General features: G+C 53.7%; 1 long non-coding RNA gene across 3 annotated transcripts; it reads right to left on the bottom strand.

Moving 5' to 3' along the window:
- Positions 1–232: 232 nt before the first annotated feature.
- LOC113993082 lies at positions 233–6,837 on the bottom strand. 3 transcript variants are annotated; one of them, XR_005562323.1, is made up of 5 exons: positions 6,767–6,837; positions 3,840–3,953; positions 2,951–3,136; positions 2,351–2,445; positions 233–367 (listed from the first exon to the last, which is right to left on the bottom strand). It is a non-coding gene; the product is annotated as an uncharacterized LOC113993082 (long non-coding RNA). The 3 variants fall into 3 exon arrangements; XR_005562322.1 differs by lacking the exon at positions 6,767–6,837 and having other exon boundaries at positions 3,840–4,073; XR_003542501.2 differs by lacking the exons at positions 2,951–3,136; positions 6,767–6,837 and having other exon boundaries at positions 3,840–4,073.
- Between the last annotated feature and the right edge of the window lie 9,557 nt (positions 6,838–16,394).

Genomic DNA, 16,394 nt, shown 5'->3' with positions numbered 1-16,394 from the left:
GCCCCTTTCCCAGGAGCAGGGCTCTGGGGAATGGCAACTCATCTGGGCTCTTCCCCCAGTGCTCACAGGACCACAGGAGCTGCCTGCAGACACCCTGACCCCCCTGATGGATCCACCATTGCAGCACAGCTGGCTGTCCTTGGGATGGCCACAGGGAGCTCGGGCATTCACAGAAGCATGGAATCACACGATGTGTAAGGTTGGAAAAGGCCTCTGAGATCATAAAGTCCTACCATTCCCCCAGCACTGTCAAGGCCACATCCACACATTTTTTGAACACTCCCAGGGATGGCTGTGGTGCAGTCGATTCGGACCATTTGGCCTCTTCACTACCCACCTTCCGCTGCTCCGTTAGTTCAGGATTCCTCTGCAATCAAATATTAAATTGGGTTCAGTGGAAGTGTGCTCCCTTGTGCCCACTGCCCTGGAGCTGCAGCAGCACCCGCCACACGCAGGGCTCGGCTCAGCGTCCCCTCCCGCTCTGCTCCCACAGGATCTCACAGCAGTGAGGGCAGGAAAGAGTGAAGGGACCACGTTGGGTGGCTGCAGAGATGGGGACCAGCTGGGCCACCGGGGCAGTGCCGAGGGCTCTGCAGTGTCCTGTGTGCGTGTACAGCCAGCCTGGGGATTTAACACCATAAGGGCAAGGGCGGGTGTTTCGATGGTGGAATTATAATTGTCTACCTGATTTATTGCAAGATTTCCAAGTTTCTGTCCTGATTTGATAAAAATAAGCCCGTTGATAAAGACTGGGAGAGGGTTTGTGCTGAGCACGAGGCACACGTACGACCCGTTGTGGGGCCCAGGGCCAGCACAGGCAGCTCCCTGCCTCTGCCTGGAGCCTCTCGGCGGGTGGCCACCAGGGAAAGGGTTAATTTAACCAGTTCTCATGGGGTTTTGGAAAGTTCCTTTTTTCCAGGAGGCTGCCTGACGCGCAGTGACAGGGCCCTTTGAGCAGCGCACAAAGGCAGTGCTCTCGCCGTGCCCTCTGCAGCGCTCCCACCCGCCCCAGCGAGCAGCTATAATCTCACTAGCAGCGGCTTTCACTGCTGTCACTTCGAGCCTCCTTCGCCATGTGAGTGCCTCAGATCTCCAGCAACGCAAAAAAGCTAATGAACGAGTAATAAACAAGTGTAGCCGAGCAGAAGGGCTGCACACGGGAACATCTGAGCCAGCCCCGCTGCTGGGCCAGGCTGGGAGACACCGCGGCCAAACGGAGCTGTAATTAAAAAAGTCTAATCTTCCTTGGTATCCACAGATAAAGGGGGGGAGGGCATGTGTAGAGGTGACAGGGAAGGGAAGTCAGAGTGGAAACACAAATGGAAGGAGAGGGAGAGGAAGAGGAAAGAGCAGAGAGGAGAAGGGAAGGTGGTTGGAGACCGCACGAGGCGGAGGGATGGCACAGAGGAAAGGGGCTCTGGGGTACCCATCCCTCCCAGGTTTGCTCCCCTCTCTCCTTAGAGAAGTAGAAGAGCTGGAGGAGCATCCTCCTTGCTGAGCTGAGGTGTTCTGGGAGGTGTGTGCAGTGATCCTGCTTTCTGCAATCCCGAGAGCCAGGATCCTGCTGGGAGCTCCAGGGTGGCCCTGCCACGGGGCAGAGTTCCTGCTCCATCGCTTCTCCCTCTGCTACCTCCCCAGCCCCAGGCTATTCCAGGCTGGCTCTGCCATGGGGCACAGCTCCCTGGCCCATCTCTTCCCCCCTGCTCCCTCCCCATCCCAGGGGAATCCTGGCCCGTGGATGCCACTACATCAGCACAGCCCATGGGCAGCAGGGACCTGGTTCTCTGGGCTCTGGCTCCTTGTCCTGCTGAGCAGATTGCCACTGGGGACCTGTGCTGCTGGTGGCATGAGGAGCCACTGCAACCATTCATATTTTCCCCCATCTCATTAAAAAGAAAGGGAAGAAATGTTTCTTTTTTGGTAAAAATAAATAAGGAAAAGCCAAGACCTGTTAAAGTCATGGCTATTAATCTCCTACTCATCAGAGTGTTCGGGGACCAAGGACTGGCACAGACCTCAGGGTTAAATTGCTGTCACTGAGCCAGGCTCTGTCCCTCAGCTGTCCTCAAAATGCCCATTTGTCTGACACAGAAGGAACAGCTGAGGCTGTGCAGCCTTCACCAGCTGCTCTGCACTCCAGGCATCGAGCTGCACCCCAAAGCAGTGTGAGGAAGCCCCAAATCCACCTGGTACACTCTAGAAATGCTGAATTAATGTTTCTTAAGATAGCAGCTCCAACCACTGGCAGTTACCCCATCATTTTCCTTTGTGCCAATATTAAAACTCCTGTCCAGAGCAGTGTGACAGAGTGAAACTCCAGGAGATGTTATGAGGAATGACAACCTCATACCTTGGGATAGAGTCACAGGTCACCATTTTGTCCTCCTAATTTCCAGAGTTAAAAGAAAATAATCGCAGCCCTCTTGTTCCCTCTGGTTAAAAGTCCTAAGAGCAGTAAATTAACAGCATCAAAGACAGGGAAAAAAACCAGCCCTACATAAAAGCAAGTGGTCAATTTGGAGCCCTGGGAGGAGAGCCCAGGGCTGATCCAGCAGGACCCAGTGCCTGAAATGTCTCTGGTGTTCCTTTGAAGAAAATCATTGAAGTCAATGGACTCATTTAAGTGCTGGAAATGAGATGTGTGATTAAGCCCCTTGCTGAAGGGAGGCCTCAAAAGTTAAATTGTCTCATAAGCACAGCAGTGAAACAGTCTTGGGGATGGGGAACATTTTCTGCCCCATTGCAGAGAGCCCTGCTGTGTGTTTTGGGGGGCAGCCTGGGGAAAGCTTTGCCCCCCAACTCCAGCCCCCCAGAGCCCACAGCCTTTTGCTGCCCACGCCAGGAGGGCACTGTCCCTTCTCACCTCTTTTCCCGTTTCCTCCCTAACTGACAACTTTTAGAAATCCCACACTGTCATCATCAGGAGCAATTTTAGGATGTATTCTCTCACCTGGAAGTACTGCCCCTCTTGCCTGGCAGTGTCCTGCACATCTGTCCAACAGCTGCCAGAGAGGAGGGGGAATGGTAGAGGTGCAGTGGCTGTTTACAGAGCGGGTTAATAAACTCAGCTCAGGGCAGGAACAGGAACGGGTTCCTGTGAGCTCCGTTATTTGAACCTGGAAACATCTATCAGAGCCTCAAAGAAAAGGAGACAAAAGTATATTGCATTTGGTATTTCTTCTCCAGATTGATTTATCACTGTCACTCCTGCTCCTTCCTTCCCTCTGCATTCCTGTCTCCTGATAATGCTGTAATATCTTTTATTACAGGACATTATATAATGCAGTCTATCGCTGTGAATATTGTTATTCCGAGACCAGACTTCTTTATTCAGACCCAATTCTGCAATCAGTGGAATCTCCTGCTCTGGCTTTGAGGCAGAGCCCTGCAGAGACATCTGCACTTTGTCCACGAAGGAGAAGGAAAAGCCTCATGGTTTAAGAGGTCCTAATCTGAGGATTAGTCTGACCAAGCTGCCTTACAAACTCTGCAGGTGCCCCCAGAAAGGAACAGAAAATGGCAATGTTGCTACTGAAAGCGGATTTTTAGGTGGGTTCTGGAATTTGTGTTGTTTTTTCCTTGCTGTCTGTGGTGGCTCTTGGACACGGGCACCCCAGGCCAGTGTCTGTGGCCACAGTGGCCGGAGGAGCTGGTGACCCTCTGGGAATGCTCTGCTCTGGTGGGAGCTGTGGCTGTGGTGGGTGGAATTGTGGGCACATAAACCTGCCCCTTCATCCCTGGGCTCTGCTCAGGGGTGTATTTAGCCCAAAATTAGATACTCCAGCCTTTCAATTTACAGAGTAACAATAGGCTGGGTGACATTTCCTTGAAGTACTCACCCACTGAGGAGTGTGTCCGTCTGCAGCCCAGCCTGGAGAGTGAGGAAAGCTCCCTGTGCTATGCTCCAGTAAACCACTGACATCCCCTTAATGGTGCTATTCCAGGCTGGAGCCCTGAGGAGTCAGGCAGGACATCAGTTGGGGTTCTCACTGAATATCTCACACTATTGGCAGCTCCTCACTGTGCTGCCCTGGGTCTCAGGGCTGGTCACCTTGCCAGTAGGAGCTTAAAAAACCCTCCTGAGGAGAAAAACAAACCAAAAAGGAACAAGCAATAATGTCTAATTCCTGGTGTTTGGGTATTTATAGTCCCAGTCTGACCAGTTGGCTTCCAAGCATTGCAGGTTTTGATCACTGTCAAGGGGGGATGGCTTCAAACTGACAGAGAGATTTAGATGAGATGTTGGGAAGAAATTCCTCTCTGTGAGGGTGGGGAGGCCCTGGCACAGGTTGCCCAGAGAAGCTGTGGCTGCCCCAGCCCTGGAAGTGTCCAAGGCCAGGTTGGACGGGGCTTGAAACAACCTGGGCTAGTGGAAGGTGTCCCTGCCCATGGCAGGGGGTGCAATGAAATGAGATTTAAGGTGCTTCCCAACCCAAACCATTCTGGGATTTTGTGGTTTACTTTTCCTCTTTTAACTGGAACAGTCCAGGTTGATACTTGTGAATCATTATGGCACGACTTCCTAGGAAAGTGATGTTTCCCTGGTGTACCAGGACAATAAAAGCAGAATTACACCTTGTTCCTATGCTGGAGGCAGCACACAGAGCCCTCCTCTGCTACTTTGGTCCCAGGCATTGTCTACGGTTCCCCAGTGCCACAGCCACTGAATATCATTCCAGTGGTGGGTATTGGATGCTTCAGTGGTGGATGCACAGGGATAACATTTTTTGGGGATTCTATTTGAAGTCTCCATACCCTTCTGAAGTCACCATGGATGGTAAATGGCCAGAAAGGCTGATACTGAGGAAGGACTGGCCAGTCCCAACATAATTCATGGCCAGGAGGCAGGGCAGTAGCCAAAGGTATTAGGAGGTTTCCAGAAGGGATTAGGCATCTTCTTTGAAGGCAGGTCCAAGAGGGGTGATTAAGCAACTCCAGAAGTATAAACTATGGCCCAGCAGAACGTGGGAGGATACACAGGGAATAAAATCCCCCTGTACGTGACTCATTTCTTGTGCTCTTCCCTGAGAAAGCCCATCTGGCTGGGGCTGGAGCATCCTGAGCTCTGCATGTGCTTTGTTCGGGGCCTGTATTTTTGTGTAGCAGCTGAAATATCAGCAAAGGGTCCTTGGTGGGGGGCAGGAGGGCTCTGTCAGGGAGACAAGGGGGTGGGAGAGCTCTGACAACCCAGGCAGTGCCTGGGGAGCCCGAGCATCGCTGCAGAGGGGACAGGGCACTGCAGGGGACCAGGGTGGGTGGGGACGTGGCAGCAGCAGCTCTCCCTGCTCACTGTGCCCGCCTCGAATGCAGCGTGGCCAACTCTGTGGTGGCTCCTGGGTGCTGCCTGCCCGGCTGCCCCAGTTTGGCACTGGCAGGGCTCTGGTGTGTGGCCATGAGACCAGGGGTTAACATTCTATGGAACCCTGGTTAGGGGCACCATAGGAAGGAGGTTCTCGAGTGTCAACAAAAAATTATCCTGTGCAAATAAACAGCAGAGATGGATGATCCCGTGCTGTTTGTGCAGGGAATTGCTGGAATGCCTGCTCGCTGTGCTGCTGTCCACAGGGGGCTGTCTCCAGCCCCTCCCGCCGTGTGCCTTGGGCTCAGGGAAGGATCTGCCTCCGGGTCACCTTCCCAGGCTGGTGTGTGCACACTGAAAACGTGGTGAGGCAGCTGGGGAGGGCTCAGTCCTTCGTGCTGTGCACATACCCATGGGTGCGTGGTGAACAGCACAACACAGACCTCCACCATCCCTGCTTCCCTGCCTGCTGCCTTCAGCCTTCCTTAAATCCTTTTTCTAGGAATAAAGGCTTAGATCAGAGCGAGGTTGAACCAGGATGCACGAAGACATACAAGAGATAAAGAGATAAATACAAGTGTAATCTGGATCCTCCCCAAGCAGAGGATCTTCAAGCACTTCCCAGGCAGTCGTTCATCACTGCAGTGTCAAGACAAAGTTGGTGGTGGCATCCACAGCTTTGCCAGAGGGCACATCAGACCTGGAGCTCAGGGAGGTTCAGCCTCTGCATTTGGGGAGGGTTTTGTGATGGTGGGATGCCTGGGTGGTGTGGGAGAGCTGAGCCTCTGTGTGCCACACCAGGGGAATCCCACACCATGAGGTTCCCAAGCCATGATGATCCATGCCATGAGATTCCCATGCCATGATGCCCTCACCTTGAGATTCCCATGCCATGATGCCCTCACCTTCTCTTAGTCATCCTGTTCCTGGTTCCCGCCCTCCTCTCCTCCAGGCAGAGAGCATTTCACCCGTGCAGCAGCTCCAGGCTCCCCAGCAAAGAAAACCTCTCTCCCTGGACATCTCCCTGCATGCCTTCACAGCCACTTGGTATTGAGCAGGATGGAGGATGTGTCCTGGAACCAGGGCTGGATTCCAGCCTGATTTAGGCTCCAGGTTGGAATGTGCAGCCGGAGCTGAGCTGGGGCAAGTGGCAGGGGGGACATGTATCACCAGGTCCATTGCTCTCTGCAGCTGGGGAGTGTTTAATGGGGCACAGAACATTTAAAGGGGTACAGAGGTGTTTTAAGGTGCACAGAGAGTGGGTCTGGGCCCCAGTTCTGGTGTGACACACCCAGGCCAGTAGCATACGTGTCCCCAGAGACTCCTGTGTGTGCACACGGCCCAGCACACGCGTGTTCTGGAGGAGCCTGTTGGCCCAGGGAGGAGCAGATCTTCTGGGTCCTTGGCTTTAATACCCTCTAGATTAGTATCTAGAAAGCCTACATTTATGGGAACCCAAATACTCACCTGTACGTGTGGCAAATGACAGGCGAGCAAACATGGGTCTGTGCTGGGCTGGCAGGGCCAGCGAGGCAAGGGCAGAGCCGTGGAGCTGCAGAGGAGCAGGAAAGCAGCCCCAGCTCGTTTGTTTTTTGTGACATCATGGCCTCCTCTGGCTTTTTTCACAGTTTTCCTCTGTTGTATTTAATAGACTTAATGGATCACACAGCACTATAACAACAACAGAGCTTCAATGTTTTTATTAAAGCCATCTACAAAAATCCCTCTGTGCTCGAGCTTTCCTGCGGGTTGACTCTTCTGAGATGCTGTTTCCATTAAGGACAATTGCAGAGAATAAAGAAGGAATGAACAAACAAATGGAAAAAGGGAAGGGGAGGGAGCTGTGGAGCAGAGCAGGCTGCTGCTGGAAAGGGGATGATGCTGGCCGTGTCCCCCTGCCCGTGTCTGAGTGGGGCTCCTGCCACCAGCCTGGCTTGGAGGGGCAGCACCAAGGCCTCCTGGCAGAGCCAGAGGGGTTTGGTGAGCAGTGATGGCAGCACTGCTGCCTCGGCCTCCCAGGGAGATCCCAGGGGGGAAACGCTGGTGTCACACTTGCCAGGTGTGAGTTATTTGCTGTCTCCATTAGGGCCGTGAGTGATGTGGAGGGAAGGAGCTCTCCCTGCGTGGGGTGATGGATGTCACCACCCAGCCACTGCCAGGTTGCTGGGGATCAAACATTTTTATCTGCAGGGCTGCCAGGCGTGGAGCAGGTTGCTGAGCTGATGTGCTGGTGCCACCAGAAATAGGGGAGCCATGGGCTTTGGTTGGCAGGGTGGGGTTACATCCCTTTGCTCACGTGCTGGGGTGGAGCACGAACACCAGGAAAAGTACCTCTCCAGCCCTGGGGCAGCATCCATGTGGGACCTGCTACTGCTTCAGCATGGCAGGGGGACTGGAGCAGGGAATGTCACAGCCATTGGAGACCCTCTTCTCTTCACTGTGACATGAACCATCACCAGGGAGATCCACCAGACCGGGAAAAGGGGAGATGTGTCCAGCCCTAGAACGAGATCCCCAGTGTACAGCTGGGCTCTGGAGCGGCTGGAAGAGGCTCTGAGCCTGTACATGCCTGGTACTGTTGGACCAGCATCTTTGCCACTGAGCTGGAAGCAGCCAGGTTTGTCCAGCACATCTCATCCCAATCTCCTGCTGATACCTGACCTAGTCCCTCTGCCTGGTCCAGCAGATGCTCCCAGTGTTGCAGGAGCCATGGTCACAGCAAAGTGTGTGAGGCAGTTTGTGCTCACCCTCTGCCTGGCAGGGACAACACCCTCCTCTGTCTGCCAAAAGACTCTCAGTTTTCCCTCTGCTGCTTTGATCCTTTTTCTTTCCCAAAACTGACACTTGGGCTTTTCATTTTGTGGATGCTCAGAGTTTCAAAAGGTCTGGAGAAGCTCTTCTGTCTCGGCAGGACCCTGGCACTCTCCTCTGGCCTCAGCTGTCATCAGCCCCCTGCCCGCTGTCCCAGCCCGGACATGGCACTCTCCTGCCCCATGGATGAGGAAAATGAGGAACAGCCTGGAATTCCTTTGAAGGGGAGATGTCAGTTTTTAACTGGAGCTTTGAACCTGCCTCTCAAATCCCAGGGAACCTGACCCAGCCAATCCCATCAGTCAGCACCCACAACTCCAGCTCTAAGTTTACTCTTCCGTCCATGCCACCATCCCAAGGAGCACGATGATGGATGAATTCTGTCAGTCCTGCAGGTGTTTTGGCTGTGAGAGCAGCCTGGTCACCCAGGGTCCACCACAGGACATTAGATGTTGTGATCTCCGTGTGGCAGGAAGGGAATCACACAAACACCATGGGTAGGTTGTTGCTTGACAAGCCGGTCACTCCTGTACTCCGGAGCTGTTGGAGACACCCTTGGGACACAGCAGTGCTGAGCAGGAGCAGCTCATCTCTGTGCCACCCCAGGTGGCAGGTTTTTGGAGCCCAGCCTTGAAGCACGTGCTGCAGGTTGGTGTCTGGGTTTTTGTTTTCCCAAGGACTCTCTTTCTGTGTTACCATGTGCCTGTGCTCCTTTGTGTGTGCCCTCAGACACCGAGCAGTTCCTGCAGGGTTTGACAGACACAGGCAGAGCTCTCTGATTTATGCCACTCTGACACTTGCTTGGCTGTAACACCTAGGGAAGCCCCTCGTACCTGCCCTGCCAGAGCTGCTCACTCAGCCCTAAATCCAGAGACTGCTCTCGCCTCCCCTCTCCTCTAACAGATCCCAGAGCATTCCCATTTGTCCGTAGCCAGCCCGCTGTTCCCCGTAATGCGCTAAGCTCCCCGACATGATGTTTAGCACATGTTCCTTGCTCTGCCCCCCCGCTCAAAGGCGGCCTTATAGTTTGCAAATGGGATGAAACCACTGTGCGGCCCCGCGCCTTGGCTGCGCTCCCGCCCCGCGCCGCGGCTGCCAGAACCTTCCACGCACCTTCCAAGTCATTATGTGTATTCAAAACCCTGCCAGAAGGGCTGGGAGGATAAAAGAAAGGAGAAAAAATAAAGCAGAACAAAAAGAATCCCTAATGCACGTGAAGGAGCGGCAGAGTAAGCGAGGCATGTCCTCCGTGGAGCGCTGCCCGCGCTCACCGCGCAGCCTGCTCGACGTGGGGCTCCTCCTACGTTGGCCTTCTGGGGAACAAAAGACGTGCTTGCCCGGGGAGGAGAGCTCCATCCCCCCGTGGGTTTGTCTGGGATGGCTGCCACCATCAACAAACCCAAATCAGTGCTGAGGAGCTCAGAGGGATGTGTTGGGGCAGGATGGGAAATGTGGAGATGTGGGCTCGGCCCCGGCACAGACACTGGGACCTGTATCGTGGGGATCAGAAAACACCTCAGAAGAGCTGATGAGTGCGGATACAAAGAGCTGTGGTTGTCTGTGTAAACAGGGAACCGCAGCCAGGAGAGAGGATCAAAGCTGGGATATTCACCAAAGCCACAGACCTCGGCACTGGGCTGAAGGAAAGCACTGGGACCTGCCCCGGGCTGTCGGCGAGCACACGGGGCAGCTCTGAGGGGTGGGACACAGGGACATGGACATCCCCCTCGCAGCTCCTCTCATGGTTACTGAGGTGGCAGCTGTGCATGTGCTGCCCTCGGGCACTGCAGCAGAGCTGCTCAGGGGCAGAGCCAGCGCAGGGCACAGGAGGTACCGAGGCATCTGCGAGCGTCATCAGCCTCCCGTGATGTGACACAGGAGGGGGGAGAAGGTGAGGTGAGCTGTGAGGAAAAGGACACCTGGAGAGAGGAGATCACCAGTAGACAGGGCTTCCACGCTTCTGTCCATGTAACCAGCCCTCTGAAACGACTGGTTGGTGTTTTCCCGACTCCCACCATCAGGAGAGGCTGTGTGCTCACCAGGGAGCTCGGCTCCCGCTCTCGCAGCCAAGGGAACAGGGAATATCTCTGCCCATATTGGCACCTCCCTCTCCTTTTGTTTCTTTACTCCCTCCTTTTCAGTTCTGGCTGGGCTGGATGTGGGATTTCGGGAAGCAGTCCTTCAGGAAGCAGTCCTTCACACTGTGCAGGGAAACCACTTCCCAGCGTGGGCTGCCCTGCTAAACTCAGGAGTGGTGTTTGCTGGCATTGCCCGTGGCTGTGGGTCAGCAGCTCCCTGAGCTGTCCCGATGCTCCCGCCCCAGCTGCCGGACACCAGTGGCCCCCAGGCACCCTTTGCTGGAGGTCCTGGACTTCTCCCAGTGACCTGGAGCTGTTTGCCATGTTCCTGCAGAAGACCTACATTTTAATGCCAACTGAGCAGCTGTACAAATGTTTTGTGACATTTCGGAGACAGAATGGATCGTGCTGCTCAAACCTCCTCTTTCCGAGCGCATTCAAATCGTACCTTTTCAGCTTCAGGGAACTGTGTTTGCTTTAAAGGGTTTATGGTAATCTCCAGCAGAGGCCATCAGACAGCCAGCCTGCCTCAGTCCTCCCATCCCAGGACATCCTGCAGCCAGTGCTCTCTTTTTCTCTGCGGGGTGGCCTCCTCCATGCCCACACTCCTCTGCATTCAGAGCTTCCCAGGGGCTTCAAACTCTTCCCAATCCCGGAGCAGCTCTTCTAGTTATGAACAGCCCTTTCTTGACGCACACGAGCCTCCGCAGTGTGAGCCTGGCCCACGGGCTGTGGGCTACCTGAAAAAGAACAGCTAAAACCATCATCAAATTTGTTAATTGGCATGAACTGCAAAACTTCTCTGCAGAGATTCTGCCATCTTATTTAATGAGACTATTCCCTCGGCCTCAAGGTTTAAGGGAAAGACCCCAGACATCTAATGAGCTTCACGAAAGGCTGGTGAGTTAATAGAGCTCAGTGTGTCGAAAGGAAAAATTAGTTTTAGAATCAAGTTTTCTACAGTAAAAAAGATGATTTGAGCTGTAGAAATGATCACGTGGGCCCAGTACACCCAGAAGAACCAGCCACAATGTTCCCTGTGTGAGGGGGATGTACCACAGAACTGGCACAGGTCGCCCATGGAAGCTGTGGCTGCCCCATCCCTGGAAGTCCAAGGCCAGGTTGGATGGGGCTTGGAGCAACCAGGGATAGTGGAAAGGATAGCCCATGGCAAGGGGTGGGACTGGATGGGCTTTAAGATCCCTTCCAACCCAAACCATTCTGTGATTCCATGATTGCAGGATAAGAGTGCTCTTGTTGTAGCAAAACCGCTGCTGTCACCGCTGGCTCCTCAGCTGGGAAAGCAAAGTCAATATTTCGGTGTTTATCAGCCCTTTTTCTGTGCTTCAGAGCTTGAGGGGAGAATACTTTTTCATAATTGCACTTCATAACATGAGGTTCTCTCTTACATACGGTCTGGGCTAAAAGGCAGACTCCCTTCCTGCCCTGTCCCACACAATAATTTCCAATTAGTGAGAAATCTCCCTTCACCGCCAGCCTCTGCTTGTTTAGAAACAAACAGTGCCTCACTGCTGATAAGGATTTAAAAACAGCTAAACAGCGGTTGCATTTTGCATGAGAACTACAAATTAAGTGCACTACGTGCCTTCATAAAAGAGGCACAGATTGATCAAAATTTCCTTCCAGATCCGTGCAGGCACGAGGACTGATGTGGCTGGATGATGAGGCCGTTAAAGCCAGAGTGGGTTTCCCTCCCTTCTGGCAAGCACCGGCTTATTTTTTTACCCCGAATCCTCACAGTTCATTTTTTAAACCTCTTGAGCAACTTCTCTGTCAGTATCTGTGTTTGGAGACTCCCATCCATCACGGCTAATTGTGGGCTGCCAGCACCCAGAGAGGATTGTGCAGCGAGCTGGTGTTCCGGTCTGGTGGATGGCATGAGGGGAATGGCTGGGGCTGGGCTGGCATTTATCATCTGCAAGGAGAGTTGGCTTAAAAAAACAGAAAGGCAGGGTTAGGGTGGGTGAAACCAAGTCAAGGGCCCACACAACACGTCTGCAAAGTCCTGTGAGGGGAAGGGAGACCCTTTCCTTTCTTTCTCCTCAGCCTGGGAAGCAGTGGGGTTCAGCAGTGGGACAGCAGCTGGTCTGCAAACACGTTCCTAGGGAGCCCTGAGTGATGTGGGAATGGTGCAGGAGGTGTGTTAGAAAGGATAAAGCATCTTTTACTGGTGGATGGGAATCACACGGGCCGGAATCCTGCTGAGGAATCCAGGGCCTGGGGCTGTGCTGGGATAGAGGGACTGGGAAAGAGGCATCCGGAGTCAGAATGATGAAGCCCTGGGCAGTCCCCAGGCTGCCTCGTGGTCTCTCGTGATTCCCTGACAGAAGCATTAAAGCCTTTGGTGTTTTGGGATATTTTCCCTCCCCCTACTTCAGTATATCACCTTCCCAGCCTTTATATCACCTTCCCAACACCATTTCACAGAAACACAGCCTTTCTGCAGGAAGAAATTATTTCCAGTTAAGTTTTCTTTGGAAGGAAGAAAAAACCATTTTGGTGTGTTGGCCAAAATGGAGGATTCTGACTTTTTTTTTTTTTTTAAATATATATTAATATATACATATGGTTTGGTGACATTTAACTTCAAAGTACTTGCCAAACTCAATCAAGAACAGGATAGGAAGCAAAACTCATGGGGTCCCCACCTGTCCATCAAAAGAGTCACAGGGATGAGCCCCCAGGCCCTGCAGCTGGGACAAGGAAGGTTTATCAGTGGTTACACAGGAAGTGGTTTCACCCCGTGCTTAAGGACCACTGTGTTCAGCAGGGTTTTCCATCACTGCCCTGTCCATGGCATGAGCAGCATCACCCCAGCCCTGTATTCCATCCAAACTCATCCCTGCATCCATGGCTGGGACTGTTCCTGGTGCTCAACCACCCAGCCCAGGTTGGCTCTCCCCATCTGAGGCAGGTGTTGGGATTCATGGCACTTCCATGGGAATGAAGAGGTTTCTCCCATTGGGTCTGGAGCACGTCGCTCACAGCAGAGGTACCTCCTCCTCTGGGGTGGGCAGGAGGAGCAGTGCCCAGAGCCAGGCTGCCCCCAAACAGCTGAGCACGAGGCACAGCTGGGCAGGGTGGGAGGGGAGAGCCCCCAAACCATGCCAGAAAATCCAGGGTGCAGAAAAAAAAAGCAAAACCCACAAAGCTGAAAGGCAAGGGTGTGGAAGAAGAGAGTTACCAGGAGATTTTGAAATACAAAGCCAGAGCCAGCCCAGAAGGAATGTACACAGAATGCATGAAAATCTCTTCTCCTCCTCTGACAAAGAGCATTTTCCACAGGCTGAGCCCCAGCGCTCGTGCCTGTGCCTTCCCTCTCTTGTGGCCAGGGGGAGGAGGCCGAGGGCAGGGCTGCAGGCGTGCCAGCCATTGATGTCTTCTCCAAAGGCGCCACGAGCTTCTGCGCTGCTGAAAACCCGAATCAAATTTCAGAGGTTCACCCAGTGCATCCTCAGTCAAAGGGAAAACAAAAGCAGAGCCCCCGGGAGGACCCGACACGCGGGCTCGGCCCCCCCAGAGCGGCTCGGCCCTGTGCTCCCCCCCGGGGGCATTCCTGGGCAAGGGCTGGTCCCAGAGGTTCACCCCCAGGGGCTGAGCTGGTGCTCGTGGCAGGGATGGTGAAATCCCCACAGCCACAGCCTGGGGAAGGTGACAGCCAGAGGTGTCACTTCTGTCCAAAGAGTAAAACCTGCCCTCCGATCCCACAGCGAACACCAGGCACCTCATGCCCCTTGAGAACACCAAAACTCCTCATTTCTACCTATTTCTCCACGTCTGAGGGCACCTGGCAGTCTGTGCAATGGCTGGTGAGAAACCAGGAGTAAACTGTGCTTGGAAAAGGCTCTTCTGCAGCTGCTTGTTCCCTAAGCTATCTTTGTGTTCTTGATGGGAAGTAATTCTGTCCTTATGCCACAAGAGAGGGAGATTTCTGAGCTGTTCACTGATTTACCTTCTTGTGAGACCAGTCCTGGTGCCATGTCAGGGACAGCAAGAGCCACTTCCCCCTGTGAGCCCAGCTGGTGCCTCCTCAAATCCCTGGACAGGCTGTTTCCAGTCTCCATCATGTCCTCCAATGGGGGAATTTTACCTTCAAAGTTTAAGGTTACCGAGAAAAAACCCATCCTGGATATTTTGGGGTCTGCAAGCTGAGTGATTTGCAGCTGAGGATCTCCCAGTATGATCTGGGGGTGCCACGGCTCACCCGGCCCTGTCTGGGCACCCCAAAGGTGTTTCCCAGTTGGGCTCAGGGTGAGCCAGTGCCAGCGAGCAAAGTTTGGGGAAGTGAGGTTGTTAATTATGGATTGCTGCAAAACTTTGGCACATGGGAACTCCAGCAGGCCCTGGTGGTTTATTGGGTTGAGCTCTCTGGGTGCTGCACCACCCCTAAACTAATCAGCTGTTTTCTTCTACTTGGTTGTTCCCTGTCCCTTGTGCCTGTGCCATGGTCCCAGCACCCATCTGGCTTCTCTGCCCCCCACTGTGGTGCTTTCACTCCCCACCTCACCTCTGCAAAGGAAAACCCAAACTACACCACCCCAGGCAGGCCACAACCCTGGATGACATGTCATTCTAAGCAGCATTATGAGTTGACAACAATCCTAATCCGTTTCCTTGGTGCCAAACTTCCAACATCTCCCTCCCTTAAAATTCCCTGAAGGCCACTCACAGGCATGGAGCTGATGCCATCTCTCCATTGTCTGACCACAGCAAAGACTTAAAAGCTGTTATGAAACATTCCAGCAAAAAAAAGAACATTATTAAGAGCAAGATGATAAGACTTGCAGGTTTCAAAGGCAGGAGACATGAATGATTCCTTTTCCTAAAGAATTAAGCCCAATGAAAATGCAATATCTCCTTCAGAAGCAAGAGCTCCCTCTCAGCCAAAAGGAGGACAGAGAATGGTACATGCTCCAAATGGTTCTGAGGGATCAGGACAATGTTACCCACAGCCCTGCACAGAGGGGCTGCGCTGGATCCCCTTGATCCTCTGCTCTGACTGGCACTGTGAAGGGAGCCTGATGGATTTTTGTTTGCCAGAAGGTCATTAGTATAAAAGGAAAATCCCAGTTAGTAGGATTATGGATTTCCAAATGTAGATATATTGGCACAGGCCGGGGGGGCAGTGCTGATTTTTAATGATTTTGTTGAGTTACTGCTCCCTCCCTGTGCTTCCTCTGGGTGCAGGGAGGAGATGCCCAGAGGAACGTGGAGCAGGGACTTCTCTTCCCAGACCATCCATGCCATTACCACAGGGCACTGGCCAGGTCTCACCTCCCTGCAGCTGCATCCCCAGTGGGAAGCTCACACAGAGGAACAGCTCAGCTGTGGGCAACCACACCCTGTGACAGGCCACCTCGGAGAAGGGGGGTGGGTTTGTCTTCTCCTGTCTCAGGGTGATAGCCTGACATCTTAGCCCCTTCCAGTGCCTAAAGGGGCTCCAGGAGAGCTGGAGAGGGACATGGACAAGGGCCTGGAGCGACAGGGCAAGGGGTGATGGCTTCCCACTGCCAGAGGGCAGGGTTAGATGGGATATCAGGAGGAAATCCTTCCCTGTGAGGGTGGAGAGGCCCTGGCACAGGTTGCCCAGAGAAGCTGTGGCTGCCCCAGCCCCGGAAGTGTCCAAGGCCAGGTTGGATGGGACTTGGAGCAATCTAGGGTAGTGGAAGGTGTCCCTGCCCATGGCAGGGGGTGGAACGAGATGAGGTCTCAGACTCCTAAAAACCCAAACCATCCTGTGATCCTGTGATTCCATGAATGTCACCACTGAGCAGCCACAGAGTGAGCAGGGCCTCAGCCCCCTGCCAGCACCCACAGCCTCTGCCTGGAGCTGCACAGAGCCTGGGGCAGAGCCTGGGTGGGCTGGGTGATGCTCAGAGCTGGGGCAGCCAGGTGAGGCAGGACCACGTGCTCCACATCCTGAGGAACATGCACAGCACACACTGAGCTCCTAAGGACAAAACCTGTTGCCTGGGAGCCAGAGTTCCACCTGCAGGCTCTGATGGATGTAAAGTGTTTAAGTGAGAGCGTGGCAGCCGCAGCACAGCCAGCCAGCCCAGCACTCCTCCATCCACTTCATTGATTTATTCCCTTCTCTCCCGTCCCTAATGCTCCGCTCAGCTCGACGTGGCTCAATGCAGCACAAATTAACAGAGCCCACAAAAGCCCTCCGAAGCCATTCCCCT

This window comes from Pipra filicauda, unplaced genomic scaffold (genome assembly GCF_003945595.2).
Source record: "Pipra filicauda isolate LSUMZ 115617 unplaced genomic scaffold, ASM394559v2 scaffold9_size5747161_pilon, whole genome shotgun sequence".
Classification (NCBI taxonomy): Eukaryota; Metazoa; Chordata; class Aves; order Passeriformes; family Pipridae; genus Pipra; species Pipra filicauda.
This window is presented reverse-complemented; position numbering and strand designations above follow the sequence as displayed.